The sequence below is a fragment of the Octodon degus genome, unplaced genomic scaffold, assembly GCF_000260255.1.
Source record: "Octodon degus isolate 3935 unplaced genomic scaffold, OctDeg1.0 scaffold00017, whole genome shotgun sequence".
Lineage (NCBI taxonomy): Eukaryota > Metazoa > Chordata > Mammalia > Rodentia > Octodontidae > Octodon > Octodon degus.
In genome coordinates this window covers 448,765-454,218 of record NW_004524593.1, presented here as the reverse complement: position 1 = coordinate 454,218, position 5,454 = coordinate 448,765, and the positions used below count along the sequence as shown (strand labels likewise).

At 38.1% G+C, this 5,454-nt stretch overlaps 1 protein-coding gene across 2 annotated transcripts in view; it reads right to left on the bottom strand.

The window, feature by feature from the left end:
- Positions 1-5,454, bottom strand: part of Astn1 (astrotactin 1) — a 310,603-nt gene that overhangs the window by 274,628 nt on the left and 30,521 nt on the right. The window lies entirely within an intron of this gene.

The window sequence follows — 5,454 nt, the reverse complement described above, 5'->3', positions numbered from 1 at the left end:
AAAATGTGCTAAAGTGTTCTTTATTCTCTTTCTGAAGCATTCTACTTTTTATGTTAACAGGAACCTCTTAGATCAACACCATTACCTGAATTTTACAGAAGAGAAGACTCAGGTTCACAAGATTAAATGATTTGTCTCAAGACTACAGTTTATGAGTAGAGACCTCATTCTCTTATTCCCGATCCCATCCTAGCCAATGTTACTCTGTAAAGTTATTTAATTTTTCAAATTTATTTTGATTAAAAAAAACTAAGACACTCCATGTCTCCATGGTGTTAACTTCTGCACATAAAGTGGTATGGCAACTGTTAATACTGATGCCCTTAAAATTGTCCCTGTAGGTCTTCCTTTCAGACATAGTGCCAAGAAAATATCATGTGTCAACCCTGCACTTAGAAGCGTGGCATCACAGGTCACTAAATGCTGCCCTGTCATTTGCACTGAGACTCCTGAGCTGGAGCAGGCTTTATGCACCAGCCAGTCAGCCTGGCTAAAGGCCACACCCTTTAGGTAATGTTCTAACACCACAAGATGCAGCTCATTAGGGATCTCAGCTTGTTAAGGGCCATCACACACTGTCAAGGGTAATTAAATCAGGGATTAGTGTCACCTAGAGAGTTTGGTGCAAGCCTGGCCCAAGCTAAAGAGCTTGACACTGAGTAGTAAAAGCAGTCAAAGCTACTGTTCGCTCATGGTGCGGAGCGCTTCCTCTGAAGCTCACAGGGGCTGGCCTCAGCTCCTTCAGCAAGGGAAAGCTTTCCTAAATGAAACTTTTCCTAAAATTGTTTTTTTCTTCTTCTACTCTGAGCCCCAGTTTGCACTTACTGGAATTTTTAATTGAAGTGTGTGACATACTTCACTTCTAAAGTTCAATCAAAATTACGATACCTCCCACTCCATTCATCAGAAACTGCTCTTGTCCATGCTCCCAGAGGGATGAGAAAACACCAGCCCTAGGGATTCTTCATCCTGTGCTCACTCCCTCCCTATCTTTGGTACAGCAAAATGTACCTCTCACCTTCTTCTTGTGGAAAAAAAAAATTAACACTACCTTTCTGGGAGGTCATTTGCCAATATGTTCCAAGAACTTTAAAAATGCTCGCACTCTTTTGATTGAGTGTGTGATTGTACTTCTGGGAAATCCACCCTAAGAAAATAATCAAAAATATAAAAAGAAAGTGGTAATACCAAAGATGTTCACTGCTGAATTATATATATATATATATATATATATATATATATATATATATATGTAAATCTCAATATTCTTAGAAAAAACTTTGACATTCATATGTGAGAATATCAGGGATTGTTTTATTTAACAAATGAGTGAAGCAGATTTTGTTTGGAAACTCTGAGAAATTATATTATATCACAAACTCTATTAAAACCCAAAAAGTTGGGCCAGCCAGATAGCTGAGTGGACTAAAGTGCTTGCTTAGGCAGAGTGCATCGACCGGGTTTGATCCCAGGCATGTCACGCCAGCAGTGACCCCAGGGCATGCTGAGGTGGTGATTGAGATTGGGCATGGTAGCACATGCCTGTAATCTCAACATTTGGGAGACTGAAAACAGTAGAATCACCATGAGTCCTATCTACGTAGTGAGACACTGTAGATCCTGTACTAAATACATATTTTAAGAAAGTTAATAGTGAATTGTCTACACTTATACTTCATCTTTCCAATCTATAAATTTCAACTTTTTAAAGATTCTTTTTCTAACATTTTATTTGAAGAGAAAAAAACAAAAATAATGCAACAAAAACCAATAAAAATGATATAGAATTTCAAATCAAGAATAGGAAATTTACAACGGTTGTTGTATTACATATTGTTATCATCAAATTTGCTGCTCAGATTACCAGATATAAGCATGCAAGATTGATCAAATAGTCAAACTTGGACCAGAGATATACCTCAGCAGCATAAAAGCCTGCCCGACAAGTGCAAGGTCTCAAGTTCAATCCCTGGTACAGCAAAGAAGTAAAAAAGAAAATAAATAAAACTTTATAATATAAACTTGTATTTAACTAAAGCTTAAATGAAAAACCAAGATGTTAAATCATATGTACCATAATATTTCAAACAGGTTAAAAACTGTGCTTCAATAGCAAATACAGACAAATGTATTTTAAAGGGTGTTTTTTTACACACAATGGATACTGCTGTGCTATAAAGAAAGATAAACTTGAGTCACTTGTAAGAAAATAGATGCGCTTTGAGACCACAGTGTTAAAGGAAATAAATCAGACCCACAAACTAAAATCTCTCCTGGTTTCTCTTACATGAGAAATCCAAAGAATAAATAAAGGACAAAATAAAAGACAGATTATAGGAAGTAAGGAGGCAGATCTTTCTAGAAAGGGAAAGAAGGGAAGGGAAATGGGATGAAAAACTGAAATGAAGATGTATTATGTCCATCCACTTATCCCATGAGGAAAGTAAACCTCATGTGCTACAAACATGTGCAAATAAAAATAAATAAATCTAGGTTTTTCAAGAAGAACAAAGTACAACAAGTGGTACCTTAATTCATGAACTTAATTAGTTCTGCAATTTTGGAAAAGACGGCCATGTTTATGTTTGTGCAGGAACCATGGCCATGGTTGTTTTTGTCACCCAATGTAGAGTTTTGCAAACAAAATAAAATTTTCTCAAACACTTTTGTTTGTGAACCACTCTGGAAACAAAAGCATTTGTTCACAAACCCAGATACCAACGTACTTAATGAGTCAGTAGAGTTGCTAAGGTACCTCTGTTTGCTAAGATTGAGTGATTTTTTTCCCTATCCTTTCTGAAATAAGTACTGTAAATATGTATTATCTTATTTTTTTAAGTAGGTGGGAAAGTATTGCAATTCTAAAACCATGTAATTAAATAATGACAAATAATCTAATCAACTCCTTTTTTGTCAGTAGGAGATATGATTTTTATATTGGCTGAGAAGACTTCTCCCGTCTTTTGAGCTCCCAACTACTATCTTTAGTCAATCCTAATAATCATCAAGTAAAGAACAGTGAGGAGAAAATGAAATTGCCAGAAAGAAATGGTACCATTTGGTACCAGTCTGTGTCCCTCATGCTGTGGCTTCATTGGATGACTTTATAATTCAGAGGCTGAATCCTTGCACACTTTCTCCCAACCCCAACATCTCCTAAGCCCACTCATCAGGCCAGAAATGCAACAGATCAGTATCAAGGGTCTCACTTCTGCATTAAGATATCATGTTAACAGAACATCCAAAGTGGTAGTCTGAAAGCAGAAACTCAGAGTCTTACACGGCCAGAGCATGTGCTCAGGAACTGCTGGGTGCTCACTGCCACTCGACTCCAAAGGTCCTGATGAGAAAACAGATAATATAATCTTCTCTACAAGACACCTAGCATCCCCCCTTGGTCTCTAGTTCATCACAGGCTTAAGCAAACTGTTTAGCAGGGGGATAAAGGGCTGTGATGTCAACAAAGCTGTTTGTTGAAGACTTGGAATCGCATGTTTTTGCTCAAGCAGATCCAGAGCAGAATTATAGGTCTTAAAGGTTCCCTGTACTGTGAGAAGAGGGTGAAAAGAAGAGAAAGCAATTCCAACGTTGGTATTCTCCCTCTCTGAGTGACCTAGTTTGGGTTGTATTCTCTAGGAAAAGAACCCTTTTCAGACAGCTCATACAATACAATGGCTTGCAAAACTTTTTGTATTGCAAGGCATTTACTTTCTTATTTTATTTTATTTTATTTTTAAGAGTAAAAAAATAGCAGAAACAAAGACAGAAATAGGGTAACATACAACAATACATATGTTACAGATTTTCCAAATAAGAATAGCAAATAAGCAACTACATTGAGGACAGCAATGTATAATACAAAAAACATAATTGAATACCTCTCATCATGGTCTTCTAAATATGCACTGTTTCCAATGTCTTATCAGTTATTATTACACTTTTTAAAATAATTTTTTAAAGTAAAAAAGACAAGAAAAAATTAAGATTTATTGAAATCATGTGTTAATATTCAATTTCTTATCCAATCTTTCATGTCTGTATGTTAATCTGAGCAACAGACTTGATGATAAAAATAGGTAATGTAACAACCACTGTTAATTTGCAAAATAATTTTTTTTGTATTTTAGGACAGGGTCTATGGGGTCTATAAGGTCTCGCTACATAGATTGGACTTATAGCAATCCGCCTGTGTTCAGCCTCCCAAGAGCTGGAATTACAGGCATGCGCCACCACACCCAGTCTCAGTTGCTGTCTCAGCACACCCCAAGGGCAGGGCTGGAACAGCAGGTTCAGGGATTGAGCCCCATCCCCTGCACTTGCTTGCAGGTGCTTTAATCCACTGAGCTGTTTGTCTGGGCCTCAAAATACTTTTAAAATTAGTTTTTTGAGTGGCTCTAATATCTCAGTGTTATAACCATACATTAGATAGATCCCACCCTGGAAGATCTTGTTTTTATTATACATAGCACTGAGTTGTTCAATTAAGTTTTCTGCAAAGACACCCCTGAGCAGTGACCTAACACTCAGACTAACAAGAACAATTAAGCAACATTTATTTGTGGGTACTTTACTATTGCCAAAATTCCCAGTGGTCAAAGGAAAACTTAGGCTCAGATCAGGTAAGTGAGCAGCTGTGTAGTGGTAACCCACAAATGGAATCAGAATAAGCACTCCTCACATTATTCTGTCACCTCAAAAATCTTCAGCTTGTTTTCAAGAGACTCAAATAATTTTATTTTATGCAGCAAAATACATGGTACAAGATCCCTCTGAAAGGTAAGCATGGAGGCACCCTGGTCTCGAACACCTTCTATTCCCTTCCCTCGATGATGGAGCTCAACTTTCAAAGCACAATGATGGGACAGAAACGAGGCTGCATCTTCTTGTCAGTGATAATTTCACAAGGAATGTCATCAGGACAAAGATGAAAATCATGCTTTTGCCCATAGTCCAACTGATGTGAGGACTTTCCACCTAAAGCTCTATCACCAATTCATAGATAATGCATTTCTATTTACCTACAAAAGGATGGGGCAGGGCATTGTTGGATGAGTTTGGAGGTTATCCTTGCAAAGGCCAGAGATTTTCTTTATTTTTGAAGTAGAAAAATGAGATGTACAAGTATGTACAATTTATTACAGAACTCATGCTTAAGAAAGCCATTGAAGGGCCAGAGAGATAGCTCAGAGGCATAAGCGCCTACCCAGCAAGCACAAGGACATGAGCTCAATCCCCAGCCCCACATGGCTTGTGGTGTTGGCCCCAGATCTCCGCGTGCACCATCAGGGCCCTGGGTGTAAGCACACACCAAGCAGCCCAGGAACCAGATGTGGTGGTGCAATTCCCACATTCGGGAAGTTGAACCAGGAGGATCTCTGCAAGTTTGAGACTAGCCTAGGGCTACAAAAGTGAGCACAAGGCCAGGCAGAACCACACAGTGAGACCCTGTCTCAG